This window comes from Somniosus microcephalus, unplaced genomic scaffold (genome assembly GCF_052327205.1).
Source record: "Somniosus microcephalus isolate GS21.2 unplaced genomic scaffold, FLI_Smic_1.0 unresolved_chr2, whole genome shotgun sequence".
Classification (NCBI taxonomy): domain Eukaryota; kingdom Metazoa; phylum Chordata; class Chondrichthyes; order Squaliformes; family Somniosidae; genus Somniosus; species Somniosus microcephalus.
The window spans coordinates 44,384,622-44,403,780 of NW_028225180.1; the positions used below are offsets into that span (position 1 = coordinate 44,384,622).

The window sequence follows — 19,159 nt, forward strand, 5'->3', positions numbered from 1 at the left end:
TTTACAGAATATTCTGCCCATGTTCAGAATGGGTCAATACCCGGCCCAGTGATTGTTTTCTCAGCTCAAAACAACTGGGAGATCCTATCACTGTGCACATCATTTCCTTCTCATTCTCAGTGTTTATCTTTCACTTCGCTCCTCAATATATTCATTATTATTCTTTACAGAAAGTCACTGATCTTGTGGGGAAGGGAAGCCGGGCGGACAGTTCCAAACTTCTCCTAAACCTGGTGATGGAGAAAAACTCTGGGGCCCGAAGGGTGATGTGGGAATCCTTTGTGAAAATGCGCCATGGGGTACCAAAGTTGGACAAAATAATGAGAGAAATGCTCGAACTTGGTATGGTAAAATCACACACTGGATTCAATTTCACATTGGAATAAAGCATGATTTGCTGTACTAATAATACACAGATCTGATTTCATGAACGCTCATTAATTTAAACAGGTTCTGATCCATTTGATTATATGAACATCGCACGAGGTTTATCCAAAGTACTCAGGCACCTGAAAGGTAAGTGACAACCTGGAGATTTCAAAACTTTTATTTAACAGCTGAGAATCAGAATGATTGACTGTACCCATTTGTTTAGAGTTTGTCAGAATGTGGGAATCAAAGGTTCAAAACCTGGAAACATATGATTGGAAGTCATTTAGATTTATTATCAATCCAAAGCTAGTCTTTATAGGTTCAAATTCAAATTCAAACAATTTCTGATGTTTCGTGTAAAATGCGGACGTTGCAGTATTTCATTAAATCCAGCTGCTGATCTCCATCACTTGTGAGGTATTCTAAATACCTGGCAGAATCCTGATACACTGTGAAACACCAAACACACCTGACAGGAGCCTGATACACTGTGAAACCCCAGACACACCTGACAGGAACGTGATACACTGTGAAACCCCATACACACCTGGCAGGAGCCTGATATACTGTGAAACCCCATACACACCTGGCAGGATCCTGATGCACTGTGAAACCCCATACACACCTGGCAGGATCTTGATACACAGTGAAACCCCATACACACCTGGCAGGATCCTGATGCACTGTGAAACCCCATACACACCTGGCAGGATCCTGATACACTGTGAAACCCCATACACATCTGGTAGTATTCTGATATACAGCGAATCTTAATACAAACCTCCATTGTGCCACGCAGACATTCTGGGATCAGAAAGTGCCTTGAGCCAGTTATTCAGCGGTTCCTGTGCCCCTGGAAATCTGTTCCACCATAAAGTGCAGGGAAAGTTCTGGAGACATGCGTTATAGTATAATGTTATCGCTTCTCAGCACACAATAAGATTTCGGAAAGTGCTATATCTGATCTGAGAAGATATACAGATGTTCACACAATAGAATATTATTCTGTGTAAAACTGTACAATGTTCAGGGTGACAAGGAAGTTATTGGCTATCTTTATAATGGTATTGAACGAGAGGCACTCATTCTACTCAAAGGATAGTCCTTAAATCACATGTATTTTTACCCAATGTAATGACTAACGGAAACACATTTGTAATTTCCCAAACCTACATTATAGGAAACTTATACCAAATTGAAAAAAAACGGAGTAAACTTATTGGTAGAACAGTTCAAATTGAAGGTGAATGTTTTCTGCTCTAACATTAAACTGGGTGAAGTAGGCGGCAGCTCTATTTCTAAATCTAAAGCAAAATACTGCGGATGCTGGAAACCTATTTCTAATTCTAATCGGTGATATAACCGGACTGTTATAGAAACATATTTAGTGTTTGTATGTGTAAAACTGCTGAAACAATGTTTGCAATTTCGGAGATACAATGTAACCGGAGAATGATTAGGGGCAGGAAAATACCATTCGGGTCAATCAAATCTGTCCATTAGAGAGATGAAGCCACCTAATACTCCTCTCAGAATATCCACAAAAATATCTCCAATTGTCTCTAAACCCCACCTACGCTGCCCTTTAGTTCCCTTCCCTGGTAACTGGTCCACCCGCTCTAATACCCCTTGGGTGAAAAATGTTCCCTGATTTCCATTCTTACGTCTGATTTTCAATTTTCTCCGTTACTATTTATTTTGTTACTTGTTTCCTGCACTAATGTTGTGAATTCCATTAAAACATTTCAATACCGATGTCTCTTGCCCAAAACAAAATATATAAAACACCCTCAACTTAAACTCCTGAAACCTTAAATCATCTTCCTGATTCCCTTCTGTACCATCAGAATGCCAGTAACATTTACCTGTGTTCAGGTAACTATGGCAGTGCAGGTAATACACCAGACAACTGTCAATTCACAGTCTGCTCCTCTCTCTATACGCAATACACCAGATAACCTGCCCGAGTCCTGATATAATACCAGTGGAACTTCTGTTAAGAGACAGAAAGGATAAGGGAGGGAATTCCAGAGCTTCGGGCCCCGGAAGCTGAAGGGGCGTCCGCCAATGGTGGAGTGATGAAAATCGGAGATGCACAAGAGGCCAGAATTGGAGTAAGGCAGAGGCCTCTGAGGATGCTAGTGCTGGAGGTTACAGAGATAGGGAGGGACAAGACCATGAAACAATTTAAAAATAAGAATGAGAAATTTAAAACCAAGGCGTTGTTGGATCAGGAGTAAATGTAGCTCAGTGACTGCAGGGGTAATGGGTGAACGGGACTTGGTGCAAGTTAGAATATGGGCAGTTGGGTTTTGTATTAGCTTAAGTTTACGGAGGGTACATCGTGGGAGGCCGACCAGGAGAGCATTGGAATAGTGAAGTCTGGAAATAACAAAGGCATTGATGAGAGTTTCAGCAGCAGATGAGTTGAGGCAGTGGCGGAGATGAGCAGTGTTTTGGAGGTTGAAGTAGGCGGTCTTGGTGATGGACAAGATATCGGGTCGGAAGGTCAGATAAGTGTCAAATAAGCCCTGATTAGAACTTCTGACCACTTAGTCTATTTCACACAGTTCACACAATACCCCAGCTAACATACAGGAACAGTGGACCTTCTGACCATTTAGAGTCTGTCCCTCTCCCATTACACACAATCCTACAGATAACCATCCCATGGTCAGATACAATGAGAGTGGGACTCCTGGCCATTCACAGTCTGTCCCTCTCTCAGTGCACACAATCCTCCAGATAACCAGCCCATGGTCTGATACAATTACAGTGGGACTAGTGGTCATTCACAGTCTGTCCCTATCCTCCTTCTCATGTCTTCTAGCTGCTCCCTTTGAAGATTGATCAGTGAGAGCCACTACTGTTGTATAACCAGGATCATGGGTGGATTTATAATGAGATGTCTGTAGTACAAGGCAGGGCTGATTGCATTAATCATCAGAGGGAAATATCACCTTCATAGAACTCTCCATGTTCAGTGAATATTAGAATCAAGTGAGAATTTGAAACATTTTATGGTCATTGTCCAATTTGCAGCGAGGTTTCCATTAACAGTTTTAATTTCTGCATGAACATCTATTGATGCTGTGAATTAAATCTTGCAATAATTTACTGAATAGTGCAAAAGGTATTGAGGAGTTTTTTTATGTCAATGCAATTAACATTGTGAACCACTTTCGATCTGTTCTCATTGAAGATGTTAAACAGAAACACAAGGAAACACTCCGGGTACAAACTGAAACACTGAGAGTGAACACTATCCTAATAAAGGAGAAGGTTAAGGTTTTCCATCCAGTTGATCGATACGCTGAGCTAACGGTCATTTCTACTGTTCGAGATCGGACACTTGTAGAACATGAACTGCTGGCAAGAGGCCGAGACCATGAAGAGTGGAGAGAGAAACATCTCCGGAGAGAACTGGAAAAAATCCGAACTGATCAATTGTTCCAGAGCAGTTTTTCCCGGAGAAAATCAAATTCTGGGAGTTCAGGAGCAGTGAGCGGAGTCGCAGGGATTGGATAAACAACAATGGTACAAAAGATTGTTCATGATTGGGCCACTGGCAAAATATTCCCACACTTTCAATTTGTTTTCAGTTTTAAATTCAGGGATTTGAACGCTATTAACTGTTGAATTAACCTGAGGAATCTGATACTGGATCTCTATCCTTACATTGGGAATATTCTGGGAGAGCTTTGGAAGAACCCAGAGGGATGGTTTGGATGAATTCAAGGACAGCATCGATTATGCTGACAGTCGGAGAAATACAGAACCTCAGCACATGTGCACTGATCCCGAAGACTGGTGTGAAGTGTCTGACATTGTGTACAGTTTAATGCAGCACAAGCTGCTCCCAAGATGTTCCGTGCTAGTGACCAGTCGCCCCACTGCATTACATTTATTGGAAAAGGCTGAGATCAATGTCTGGGCTGAAATCCTGGGATTTGCTGGTGAAGAACGGAAGGAATATTTCAACAAGTTTTTTGAAGATCAGACGGTGGCAGCAGCTGTTTTCAAACACGTGGAGGAGAACGAGATCCTGTACACCATGTGCTACAACCCTTCCTACTGCTGGATCCTCGGGCTGGCACTGGGTCCCTTCTTTACACAAAGGGAAAGCAATCAGCAGCGAGTTCCCAAGACCATCTCCCAGCTATATTCCTACTATATTTACAACATTCTGAAAAACCATGGCCGAGAGATTGAAAGCCCCCGTGATGTGTTACTGAAGCTTGGTGAGATGGCCTTCACAGGAGTCTCCGAGAAGAAGATTGTGTTTAGAAATGGAGATTTGATCAAGTACAATCTGCAACCTTCCCAGTTCCTGTCTGGGTTCATGATGGAACTTTTGGAGAGAGATGATTCTGCCCAGAGCGTGGTGTACACATTCCCACACCTCACCATCCAAGAGTTTGTAGCCGCACTCGCACAATTCCTGACTCCAAATCCCGGGGACATCCGGAAACTCCTCCATGAAGCCCACAGCAAAGAAGATGGGCGATTTCAGATATTTCTCCGTTTTGTTGCTGGTCTCTCCTCCCCACAGTCGGCTCGGCCCCTGGAGGAGTTTTTCGGTCCATTTTTTCATCAAACCACCTGCCGAGTGATTGACTGGGTGAAGGAGAATGTTAAAGGACAGATTGGGAACATAGCGAGTAAAACTGATAAAAGAGACCTCCTGAACACATTTCATTACCTGTTTGAATCTCAGAACCACGCACTCGTGCAGGTCACAGTGGGTTCCATGCAACAACATATATTTGGAGACTCTCATTCACACAAAGCATTGCGACTGACCCCGATTGACTGTGCGGTGTTGACTGGTATCATTGGACTCTGTGATACAATAAAACACCTCGATCTACAGCACTGCTACATTCAATGTGAAGGACTCCAGCGGCTGGGACCCGTACTGCACAAGTGTCAAGTGTTGAGGTAACTGCATGTTTGTTTCCATAGCTGTTATTTGAGTTGTTTAACAGCCACTTGTTAGGTGTACATTTTGTTATAAAAGCAGAAAAAAAAGCTTCCAGTTCAACCAAAGCCAGGCCGAGTAACAAGAACTTTACCAAGTAACAGAAGTACCAGGGTATAATTCTAACCAGGAAATGAGATTGGTGTGGTACCAACAAGTGGGCATGCTGTAAATCTTATCGGGAACTGAAAGAGTTTGATCATGAAATTATGATGTCAAATAGTGGCATATTTATTAACAATGGACAGCAGAAAACAGATATGCTGAACTTATCAAACATAATAATAATAATCAACTTTATTGTCATTGTTAGTGCACAAGTGCAGTACAACGAAATGTAGGCTTGCGGCTCCCGAGAGTGTACATTTTGATTAAGACATTTAACATTCAACATTCATTTGGCTTGTAATACATAAACATAAACATAATAAAGTGCATTGGCAGATGTGCAGGCTTTATTTGTAGAGTTCAGTAGGATGACGGCCCTGGGAAAGAAGCTGTTCCTAAATCTGGTCGTTCGGGTGCGAATGTTGTTCAGATAAAAATAATTTAAAATCTAACAGTTTTCCATATCAACTACAAACTGTACACAGAACAGTAGGAAAAATGCTTCCATTATGTCATGGTATATAGCCAAATGGCTTCTGGTGGGGAGGGAAAATGTCTTCGATTGACAATATAAGGTAAAGGCACTTTAGCACTGTAACTATGTAGAATTATTCCCAATTCTGTACATGAAATAAATAAAATGCCATTTTTAAAAAAGTCACCAAAATCTCCGGTTACCCGGTTATATCGCAGGGCATAGACTTACACCAGACAGCCGGGTGGGATTTTCCCAGAATTCGCACCAGCGCATGGGGTTCGCACACATTGGATGGTTTCTGGGCAAACTGCCGTTAGTGGACTCGGGATTTCCCGGTAACCCGAGGACCTGCCGGGAGCACGGCAATGGACTCTGAACTCCTGGAAATATCGTCAAAATAAACGGAATTTAAATAAATGTAGAGCCAGTTTAATGGGGAATAAAGTGAGAGACTCCCCTCCCCTGTAAACTAGGAGCACAAGGACATTTAAAATTGTAACGGGACAGAATAAACTCTCCTTGTTACATAAAACCCTGGGGGACGGATTTTACAGCAGCAGTTAGTACCGTTTCACAATATAACTCACCCCGAGTTATTATACAGATTAATATAATGCACAGAGTATAAATTGCAGGGAATCACCGCTTTATCGTTTAATTGAGAGAAAATCGCCTCATTCCCAAAAATCTGGGATTGAAGGAGCAGCAGAACTGGGACAGGTTTTCCCAAAAATGACCGGGCCAGTCACTGAGTTCCAGGAGGGTAATGCTGATCATCAGGGAATGAGATCAGACTGAGGGACATTTAAAGACTTCATACAGACAGCACATCATTTAATAAATACTGACAGGGGTGAAATCAGTCTTCATTAATAATGGGAAACGTGCAACAGTAAATAGTTAGCCAGCTTACACCGTGCCTAAATTAAATTTTCCATTGACTTCAACCAAAAGACAAATCGGGCGGGCGGTCGGTCTGATAGCACCCATTTTACACTGTCGCTAAAAGTTAAAGTGATCGGCATTGAGTTTAATGTTCAGTGACTGAAACCTCTGCAATCATTTCCTTATGTTGCTTTCAGGTTTCCTGTAATATCAGAGACACGTAATTTGTCTGTGAACTAATGTTTGATTCACTTCGTTTCTCGCACTTTTTCTACCTGTGTTTAGGATGAATAATAATAATCTGTGAGATTCAGGAGTGAAACTATTGTCTGCGGCTCTGAGTAACCCGGACTGTAAAATACAGGAACTGGGGTAAGTACCAGACTCTGTGAGATTGTGTTTATAATAACTGGATGTCTAACACTGAAGTTTATTATCAGTATCTGGAATAGTGTTATTAATATACACCCTTCTTGTTTTCAGTAATTGAGTTATTGAACACTTTTATTAGCAGCCATATTGTTATTAATAAACACAGCAAATTCATATTAGCCTCAGTAATTGTATAACATTATCAACATCCTTATTTTCCAAAATGCTGATCCTCAGGCTGGATAGTGTCGGTCTCACAGCTTCTTGTGCTGAGGATCTTGCCTCCGCGCTCAGTGCAAACCGGTCACTGACGGTTCTGAACCTGGGTTATAATAAACTGGGAGATTCAGGAGTGAAACTACTGTCTGTGGTTTTGAGGAACCCGGACTGTAAAATACAGGAACTGGGGTAAGTACCAGACTGTGAGAGATTGTGTTATAACAACTGGATGTCTAATACTGTACAATAATATTAGTATCTGCAGTACTGTTACAAATACTGTACAGTATATGTATTAATAGCAGAGTGGTCGCACAGGGTGGCCATAAAGGGAGTGCATCATAATCAGTGTCGAAGTTGGAAATTTAATGAGTGGTACTTAAAATTTTAAAAACTGTGAAATAAACTGCATGTTTGTCAACAATTAACAGAAAGTGCCTGTCAGTGGCTGTTAACAGTTAACAATCAATCAGCTGTAACTGGAGGGTAGCTAATGTTACCCCACCGTTCAACAAAGGTGGTAGAGAGAATACGGGGAATTATAGACTGGTAAGCCTTACATCGGTAGTGGGGAAAATGCTAGAGTCCATTATTATAAAATATGTAATAGCAGAGCACTTGGAAAACAGTGACAGGATCAGACAAATTCAACATGGATTTACAAAAGGTAAATCGTGCTTGCCTAATCTACTGGAATTTTTTGAGGATGTAACTGGTAGAATAGATAAGGGAGAACCAGTGGAGGTGGTGTATTTGGACTTTCAGAAGGCTTTCGATAAGGTCCTGCATAAGAGATTAGCGTGTAAAGTTAAGGCACATGGGATTGTGGGCAAGGTACTGACTTGGATAGAGAACTCGTTGGCAGACAGAAAGCAAAGAGTTGGAATAAATGGGTCTTTTTCCGAGTGGCAGACAGTGTCTTGTGGGGTGCCGCAGGGATCGGTCCTAAGACCCCAGCTATTCAGAATATATATTAATGATCTAGACGAGGGAACTAGATGTAATATCTCCAAGTTTGCAAACGACACAAAGCTGGGTGGGCGTGTGTGCAGTGAGGAGGATGCTGAGAAACTCCACTATGATTTGGACAGGTTGGGTGATTGGGCAGATGCATGGCAGATGCAATATAATGTGGATAAATGCGAAGTTATCCACTTTGGTGGCAAAAACAGGAAGGCAGATTATTATCTGAGTGGCAATAGATTGGGAGAAGGGGAAGTGCAACGAGACCTGGGTGTCCTTGTGCACCAGTCGCTGAAGGTAAGCATGCAGGTGCAGCAGGCGGTTAAGAAGGCAAATGGTATGTTGGCCTTCGTAGTGAGAGGATTCGAGTACAGGAACAAGGATGTCTTGCTGCAGTTGTACAGGGCCTTGGTGAGACCACACCTTGAGTATTGTGTGCAGTTTTGGTCGCCTTATCTGAGGAGGATGTTCTTGCCATGGAGGGAGTGCAGCGAAGATTCACCAGGCTGATACCTGGGATGGCAGGAATGACGTATGAGGAGAGATTGGGCCGATTGGGCTTATACTCGCTGGAGTTTAGAAGAATGACAGGGGATCTCATTGAAACTTATAAATTCTAACAGGACTAGACAGACTAGATGCAGGAAGGATGTTCCCGATGGCGGGGGAATCCAGAACCAGGGTCATAGTCTAAAGATAAGGGGTAAGCCATTTAGGACAGAGGTGAGGAGGAATTTCTTCACCCAGAGAGTGGTGAAACTGTGGAATTCTCTACCACAGAAAGCAGTTGAGGCCAATTCATTAAATATATTCAAGGAGGAGTTAGATATATTTCTTAAGGCTAAAGGGATCAAGGGATATGGGGTGAAGGCAGTGACAGGGTACTGAGTTTGGATGATCAGTCTTAATCTCATTGAATGGCGGAGCAGGCTCAAGGGGCCGAATGGCCTACTCCTGCTCCTATCTTCTATGTTTCTATGTTTCGATTGCCTGAATAGGTGTGTTGATTACTGTGAGCAGGAAGCTGAGTGAGCACTTCGAACTTTGATGTGCCTCCAAAAGTTGTATAAAAGTGCACCGAGTTGTCGCACAGAGAGGTCACACAGAGTGGCCCCACCATTAAGAGTGTCAAGTTGGGAATTTGGTGAGAGTGGGATTTCAGTGCAGAGGGGGAAGGAGGTGCTGCTTTTTGCCTCCAAAACTACTAGTGGTTCAATTTATAGCTAAGTGTTTTTAGTTTTCAAACCAATTACTTTATCTAGTTTAAATTATAGATAGATTAAAAAAAAACAACTACATTGATTAAATGCATAAACGTTAATTAATTAAATAAATAAAACTTCCTTCAGGAAGGATGTGAAGGCCCTTGAGCGGGTGCAGAGGAGATTTATCAGAATGGTACCGGGGATGCAGGATCTTGGCTGCAAGGACAGATTGGAGAACCTGGATTTGTTTTCATTAGACTAGAGCAAAGGAGGTTGAGGGGTGATTTGATAGAGGTGTACAAGATTTGGACATGTTCGGATAGACTGGACGGGGAAATGCTGTTCCCACTAGTTGATGGTACAAGGACTAGGCGGCACAGATTTAAGGTTTTGGGCAAGAGATTCAGCGAGTGGTGAGGAGCTGGAACTCGTTGCCGATGGAAGTGGTGGAAGCGGAGACACTCAATGTTTTCAAGGGGAGACTGGATAAGCACTGGAGTGAAATAAACTTGCAGGGCTACGGGGATAAAGCGGAGGAATGGGACTGACTGGATTTCTCCACAGAGAGCCGGCACGGACTTGATGGGCCGAACGGCCTCCTTCTGTGCCGTTATGACTCTATGACTCTCGGTTTAAATATGAATTGCAGTGGTGGTGTGCTGCAACTGATGAATGTGGGAGTGTGTGGACAGCATCGTGATCCCAGACAACCACATCTGCAATGCGTGTCTGCATTTCGATGAACCTTAGCTCAGAGTTGCTGAGCAGGAGTTTGTGGGGCGGACTTTATGGGATATCAGGGAGGGTGATAATTACCTGGAAACTTTTATCCAGAAGGCAGGCACACCCCTTGGGTTAAGAAATAGTACAAGTCTGGTTCGTGTGACTGCGAGTCAGGCCGGTAAGGGGACACCAGGAACATTGCTGCAGGAGCCTTGGCATTTGTCTTTATCCAACAGGTATGAGTTTGTTATGGCCTGTGTGGATAAGGGCAAATTCTGCAGGGCAGATGATCAAACTGACTGCAGTAACGTGGTCTAGGAAACTGTCTCAAATGCATTCCTTGACATAGTCCTCCAGACTATCTTTGATTTGTCCAGTCTTTATGAAGATTAAATTCCCCCAATACTACTGCATTGCCTTTGTTTCAAGCTCCTCTCACTTCTTGATTAATACTCTGTACCACAATATAGCTGTTAGTGGCCTATAAACTACTCCCACCAGTGTTTTCTGCCCCCTTTTATATATTATCTCCACCCATACTGATTCTACTCCCTGCTCTTCAAGGCCATTCAAGTGGAGGAGTGAAAATTAATGTGTTAGTGTAGGGCACAGTATAGTCAGGGCGATAGATGCTGCTCTCTGCAAACGCAACCAGGAGTTCTGAAGGTTGTGTTGCCTGCCCCGTGCCAGTGTTAAGGACATCATCTCTGGGCTGGAGAAGAGCTTGGAGTGGGAGGAGGATCCAGATGTTGTGGTCCATGTAGGAATCCAAGGCATAGCTAGAACTAGGCATGAGGTTCTGCTGAGGGAGCTTGAAGAGCTGGTATCCAAATTAATAAGCAGAAACTCAAAGGTAATAGTCTTTGGATTACTTCCTGAGCTACGTGCAAATTGGCATAGGGTCAAACAGATCAGAGAGTTAAATGTGTGGCTTAAAGTGTGGTGTGGGAAACCGGGGTTTAGATTCAAGGGATATTGACAGCCATACTGGGGAAAGAGGGAGCAGTTCCGTTGGTATGGACTCCTCATGAACCAGGCTGGGACCAGTGTCCTGGTGAATTGAAAAGCTAGGGCTATAGATAGAACTTTAACCTAAAAGGGGGAGTGTTCAGATGAGGGTAAATTTATGAAACTGAAGAGAAAAGTCAAGGCCATGGATCAGTGTAAAGATAAGCAGACTGTGACAGGATGGGACAGAGAGTTTAAATGTTATAGTGCAACAGTGAATAAGGTTAAATTAGGGAAAAATACCATAAAGTTAATATTAAAGGAGGTTTATCTGAATGCATGAAGCATTCGTAACAAGATAGGCGAATTAATGGCACAAAGAGAGATAAATGCGTTTGATCTAATAGCCATTACAAAGCAGTGGTTGCATGGTGACCAAGGGTTGTGAACTAAATATTCCATGGTACTTGACGTTTCGATGAGACAAAATGGTAAAGGGGGAGGGGTAGCCTGATACTAAAAGATGACGTAAGGACTGTAGAGTGGAAGGATCTTGGCTCGGAAGAGCAGGGAGCAGAATCAGTATGGGTCGAGATAAGATATAAAAGGGGGCAGAAAACACTGGTGGGAGTAGTTTATAGGCCACTAACAGCTATATTGTGGTACAGATTATTAATCAAGATGTGAGAGGAGCTTGAAACAAAGGCAATGCAATAGTATTGGGGGACTTTAATCTTCATAAAGACTGGACAAATCACAGGTAGTCTGGAGGACCACGTCAAGGAATGCATTTGAGACAGTTTCCTAGAATGATACGTCATAGATCTTGGCTTGTGTCATAATACATGGTAAATTAATAATCTCATAGTAAGGAATCCACTGGGGAAGAGCGATCATAATGTGATATAATTTCACATTGAGTTCCATAGTGACGTACTTTAACCCGAAACTAGAGTGTCAAAGAGTACTATGGTAGCATAGTGGTTATGATACTGGTAATGATCCGGAGACATGAGTTCAAATCCCACCATGGCAGCTGGGTAATTTAAATTCAGTTAATAAAGTAACCTGGAATATAAAGCTAGTATCAGTAATGGTGACCATGAAACTATTGGATTGTCGATAAAACCCATCTGGTTCACTAATGTCCTTTAGGGGAGGAAATCTGCCATTCTTACCTGGTCTGGCCTAAATGTGACTCCAGACCCACAGCAATGTGGTTGACACCTAACTGCCCTCTGAAATGGTAAGCCTCTCAGTTAATGGCAATTAGGGATGGACAATAAATGTTGGCCTGGCCTTGCCAGTGATGCCCACATCACATGAATGAATATAAAAAAAACTTACATAAAGACAATTACATGGATATTAGGGGCGACTTGGCTAAAGTAGAATGGGAAATTAGATTAAAAGGTATAATGGTAGATAAGCAATGGCGAACATTTAAAGAAACAATTCATAATTATCAACAAATATACATTCTATTGAGAAACAAAACCACCACGTAAAAAGTAATCTGTCCTCGGTTAACTTAAGAGGTTAAGGAAAGTATTAGCTCAAAAGAAGGGGCTTATAATGTTGGCAGGGAGATTAGTAGGCCTGCGGATTGGGAGAGTTTTAGAAGCCAACAAAGGATGAACATGCAAGTCATAGAGGCAGAAAATAGAAAAAAATATAAAACAGATTGTACGAGTTTCTAGGAGTATGTAAAAAGGAAGAGAGTAGCAAAAGTAAATGAGTCCCTTAGAGGCTGAGACAGGAAATATTATAAGGGGGAATAATGAAATAGCAGATACGTTAAATAAATATGTTGTATCTGTCTTCACTATAGAAGAAACAAGAAACATACCAGAAATAGTGGTGAGCCAAGGGTCTGAGTAGTCAACCTCCTTTCTCCTCTTGTTCACAACAATACGTTTCGAGTAGTGGAGTATAAGGACAGACTTTACTGATACACAGAATGGCGATCGGTCTGCAATTGCTTAGAGAGTGATTTTTCCCTGTTTCGAGCACACACTGAGATACTGTTGAATATCATGCTCCTTTTATATACCATATATTGTGACAACATCAAACAAAAATATCATAGAAAAGACTTTATGACGTATCTATTCCCAAACCCTTTGAAAATAGACTATTCATATAAACAGTTTGCAGACGTTTACTTCAAAACTACTTCCCCTACACGAGACTTCCTGACATAACAGTTGCTAACAGCTTTGAAGTAAAAACTTTAACAACTGCTATCTGTAGCGAATGGAGCCCTGCTATCGATGTGTATTACCCTGAAACTAAACTTTCACCATTCTTGGGTGACGTCACTACTACCACCTATCCCTTACTCAAGCACTTTACATTTCAGAAAACAAGAAATATATTCTTTTTATGACACTTCAAAGTCATTCTGTTTATATCAGAATGCCTCTAATCCAAGATACAAAGAAGTTCGACTGTTAAACATTTAACTTTCACGAATTCTAGCAGGGTCCAATGAGAGTTAGGAACTTAAAGCTATTAATATTAGTAAAGAAACAGTACTGGAGAAGTCAATGGGACATTTCTTCTTAGGCAGTCCCTCAGAACTGAGGATGACTTGCTTCCACATTAAAAATGAGTTCTCAGGTGACTGATGAGTCCAATGCGAGACCTACAGTCTCTGTCACAGGTGGGGCAGATGGTGGTTGAAGGGGCGGGTGGGTGGGGTGCTTGAGTTGACGTGCGCTGCTTGCGCCCGGCTTCCGCTTGCTCCCGGCGAAGAGACTCGAGGTATTTGGCGCCTTCACGGATGCTTCTCCTCCACTTTGTGTGGTCTTGGGCCAGGGATTCCCAGGTGTCACTGGGGATGTTGCACTTTTTCAAGGAGGATTTGAGGGTGTCCTTGAAGCATTTCCTCTGCCCACCTGGGGCTCTCTTGCCGTGTTCTTTTTCAGTAACGCTCATTTGAAGTGCCTTGTGACGTTTTATTATGTTAAAAGTGGTATATAAATAAGTTGTAGCAGATGTTGTTAATCTTCCAAAATTCGCTAAATTCTGCAACTGTCACAGTGGGTTGGAAGCAAGCAAATGTAGCTCAGCTATCCAAGAAAGGTGGCAGAGAAAACAGGGAACTGCAGGCCAGTTAGCCTGACATCAGTTGTTGGGAAATTGCGGGACTCATTATTAATGAAGTGGTAACGGGGCACTTTGAAAATCATAAGATAAGGCAGAGTCAACATTGTTTTTTTTGAAAGGGAAATCGTGTTTGACAAATTTATTAGAGCGTTTTGAAAATGTAATTAGTGGGATAGATAAAGGGGAAGCAGCTGATGTAGTATATTTGGATTTTCAAAATGCATTCGATAAGGTGCCACATGAAAGGTTGTTGTGGAAGATAGGAAATCACGGGATTAGGTCTAATGTATTGACAATAATAGAAGATTGGTTAAAGAAAATAAAACAGACAGTAGGAATACACGGGCCATTTTCAGGTTGGCCAGCTGTTACTAGTGGGGTGCCGCATGGATCAGTGCTGAGGCTCAGCTACTTACAAACTATATTGATGATTTAGATGAAGGGACTGAGTGTAATGTATCCAACGTTGCAGAAGATACAAAGTTGTGTGGCAAAATGAGCTGTGAGGAGGATATAAAAGAATCTCCAAAGTGATATAGACAGATTATGTAACTGGGCAAGAAGGTGGCAGATGGCATACAATGTGGGGTCATGTGAGGTTATTCACTTTGATAGGAAGAATAGAAAAAAGGAATATCTTAAATGGTGAAAACTATTAAATGTTCAGCGGACTTTGGGTGTCCTTGTACACGAAACACAAAAAGTTAACATGCAGGTACAGCAAGCAATTAGGAAGGCAAATGCTTTGTTGGCCTTTATTGCAATGTGGTCCAGCATAAGAGCAAGGAAGTCTTGCTGCAATTGCACAGAGCTTTGGTGTAACTGCACCTGGGGTATTATGGACAGTGTTGCTCTTCTTAGCTAAGGAAGGATATACTTGACTTAGAGGCGGTGCAGCAAAAGTTCACTAGAGAGATTCCTAGGATGAGATGGATGTCCTATGTGGAAATATTGAGTAGAAAGGGCCTAAACACTCGAGTTTAGAAGAATGAGTGGTGATCTCATTGAAACATATGAGATTCTAAGAGGGCTTGATAGGGTATATACTAAGAGGCTGTTTCCCCTGGCTCGAGAGTTTAGAACAATTGGGCATTATCTCAGGATTACGGGTCGGCCATTTAGGACTAAGATGAGAATTTTTTTTCCACTCAGAGCTTTGAGAATGTTTGGAATTCTCTAACCCAGAGGGCTGTGGATGCTGAGTTGTTGACAAAAGTCAATGCTGGGATCGATAGATTTTGGACTCTAAAGGAATCGAGGGATTTGGGATCGGGTGGGAAGGTGGAGTTGAGGTCGAATATCAGCAATGATTTTATTAAATGGTGTCGCAAGCTGGAGGGGCCAAATGGCTGACTCCTGCTCCTATTTCATATGTTCTTATCTCATCAGTAATAGTGTTATTGATCAAAGCTGGGCAGTATTATAATCAGTTATTGCGTTATTAGTAAACGATGCTGTTTTACTGAATCCTGTTATTTTTCTCTCTCTCTGATCTACAGGTTGGCTGTCGTCGGTCTTACAGATTCTTGTGCCGGGGATCTCGCCTCCATTCTCAGTACAAATCAGTCACTGATGGTTCTGAACCTGAGTTACAATAAACTGGGAGATTCTGGAGTTAAACAATTGTCTGCGGCTCTGAGGAATGTGGACTGTAAAATACAGAAACTGTGGTCAGTACCAGACTCTGTGAGGTTGTGTTTCTAATAACTGGATGTCTAATATTTTAAATTTTTGCTAGAATCAGTAATAGTGTTTACTGATACTACACATTGTTCATTAATATCAGTATTGTGTCATTAATCAACACTGTACATTTATTATAAGTATCAGCGACAGTTTTATTAATAAACACTGTACATTATTAGTATTATCAGTAATAGTTATTAATCAGCACTGTACATTATAAGTATCTGAAATAGTTTTTTTTAATAAACACTGTACGTTATCAGCATCGGTAATATTACTAAGAATAATAGACAGTGTTTATTAATATCAGTAGTAGTGTTACTAATAATAATGGACACTTATTAAGAAACACTACGGATTTTTTTTTTATTCGTTCATGGGATTTGGGCGTCGCTGGCAAGGCCAGTATTTATTCCCCATCCCTAATTGCACTTGAGAAGGTGGTGGTGAGCCGCCTTCTTGACCGCTGCAGTCCGTGTGGTGAACATGCTACCACAGTTCTTATAGGGAGGGAGTTCCAGGATTTTGACCCAATGACAATGATGAAACGGCGATATACTTCCAAGATTTACTCAAATTCCTGTATTTCTCTCTCTCTGATCCCAGCCTGGAAGAGAACACTCTCACAGATTCTTGTGTGGAGGATCTCGCCTCCGCTCTCGGCACAAACCGCTCACTGACGGTTCTGTACCTGGAATCAAACTTCTTCACAGACCAATCTGTCCCCGCTTTCTGCCGCCTCATACTGACGTGCAGAAGTCTGGAGCGTGTGGGGTGAGTGTTTGTGTTCCTTTTTATTGTATTAATGCTGTTATGGATAATATGTGTCTGTAACTCCTACTGATGTATTATCACCAGTCTCCCTGTTATTTACACTGTTGGCAATCTGTTTATTTCCTGTTTAACCTGTTTCAGGCTGTGGGGGAATCAGTTCAGTTCAAATGGAAAGAGACACCTGAAGTCGGTGCAGCAATCCAGACCCGGTCTAATGGTGGGAGTGGATATCTTCATTTCATAAACGTTACTGTGATCATTGAATGGACATTTTGGACCTATGTTCTGTCCCTCCCTTTGACCGGCCCCGCTCCAGCTTTAACTGCTGACGTTAGCGGAACTGTTCCCGGCTGGAGCTGAGCGAGCGTCATCTCCCATTGTGGCGTGAGAGGCCCATGCACAGGGTCAGAGACTCCACTGCCCAGACGCCAGGAAGAATCAGCACGAGAAGGAGAGAAATGGGAAAGTGTTTGAGCAGAATAATGTACACACTGCCCTGGACTTTGGTGTGACTCAGGACGGCAGTGTGCCTGCAGGAGATGGGGTTACTGGTGGGAGACAATTACAACATTGAATATAAACACTCTATACTTTTACTTGCGTGTAACATAATCCTGATTAAGATTCTCACTATTTTTCTACCTCCATTAAAGCAATAACAAAATCCCAAATATTGTCTTTAATTAAGAAAATGTACCATTGTGGCAGAACCACTGAATGACTCTCGCTAACTGTATATAATTCTCTTTAACGATGTTCTAACAAAAGCCTAAACCTGTACCATTGTGTTAGGCATTACTGTGTTTTGTATATAGAGTTTGCATGTACGGGGCGTGGCCCCTTTAAGAGCGTGGGCAAACGCGATGACGTCATGTCGTAAACCACGGGACTGCCCAGTCAGTCCTCGTGGCATCTCCGTTGAGTAAAGACCTGTTTGATTGTTCTCTTGTGTCGATCTCCGTTATTCGTAGGAATTCATTAATTCCTACATTGGTGACCACATTTTGTGAACGTTTTCACAAAAGAAGAGCACAGCATGGAAGCAAACGCCGTTTCGCTAAAGCTACCGCAGTTCTGGGAGCAGCAAGCGCCCTCGTGGTTTATTCAGGTCGAGGCCCAGTTCACCCTGAGGAACATCGATGCAGATCAGACCAAGTGTCTTTACATGGTCTCCGCACTCGACAGCTCTACTGCCTCTCGGATCGTCAGCCTCCTCGAAAACCCCCCAACGGAGCGCAAGTATGAAACCCTCAAAGCGCGGTTACTGCAGGTTATCGGGCTCACAAAATCGGAGCGTGCCCGTCGATTACTCGCTATCTGCCCGGCCTCGGGGACTCCAAGCCTTCACAGTTCATGAGCCAAATGCACACACTCCTGGGCTCAGAACGGGAATGTTTCCTCTTCCGCGAGATTTTCCTCAGCCAACTGCCTGAACAGGTACAAGCTGCCCTGGCCAGATCTGAAATGGAAGACTGCGCAACACTCGCTGCGGGGGCCGACAAAATTTTTGCTGTAACTCGCCAGTACTGCGCCGCCATGAGGCACCCATCCCGCACAGACGCCGCCCCAGCTCGTCAGCCTGCTGGGCAGTGTTTCTACCACGCACAGTTCGGCGCGAAGGCGAAGCGTTGCCGCCCTCCCTGCAGTTTCCCCCAAAAAAACAACAACTGACACTGCAACACCGAGGAACGGGTTTAACGGGCACCCCGCGGCCGCAATGGTGATCGGCAACACGGGAAATTTCTCTTCATCACTGATACTCTCTCCGGTCGTCGTTTTCTGTGTGACACTGGAGCGCAGTGCAGCATTTTACCTGCGTCCGCCCTCGATGTGCAGACGGGAAATCACGGCCCCGCCCTTGAAGCAGCCAATGGCGGAACAATTCGGACCTTCAGCAGACGGCGAGTGGAGTTGTGCCTTGGGGGGCAACGTTTTCACTGGGAGTTTGTTATGGCCAAAGTTTCCCAGCCCCTCCTCAGCATGGATGTCCTGTGCGCCAACAGCTTCCTGGTCGATGTTAGGAACCGACGGCTGATCAACGCAGCAACTTTTAATTCTCTTCCATGTTACCGCAGTAACACTACGTCACACACCATCTCCTGTGCGTTCCCAACTCCTGATGAGTTTGCTCGCCTGCTCAGCGAATTCCCCAACCTGGCAAGACCCACGTTCTCCTCCACAGCCACGAAACATGGTGTGGAACACCACATCACCACCAACGGCCCCCCGGTCTACGCGCGGGCCCGGCGCCTGGAACCTGGCAAGCTGGCGGTCACAAAGGCAAAGTTTGCAACCATGGAACGGTTTGGGATTAGTCACCGGTTGAATAGTCCC

At 43.1% G+C, this 19,159-nt stretch overlaps 1 pseudogene; it reads left to right on the forward strand.

Annotated features, from left to right (window-relative positions):
* Window positions 1-17,247, forward strand: part of LOC147092587 (NACHT, LRR and PYD domains-containing protein 3-like) — a 59,103-nt pseudogene extending 41,856 nt beyond the window's left edge.
* Window positions 17,248-19,159: the final 1,912 nt, after the last annotated feature.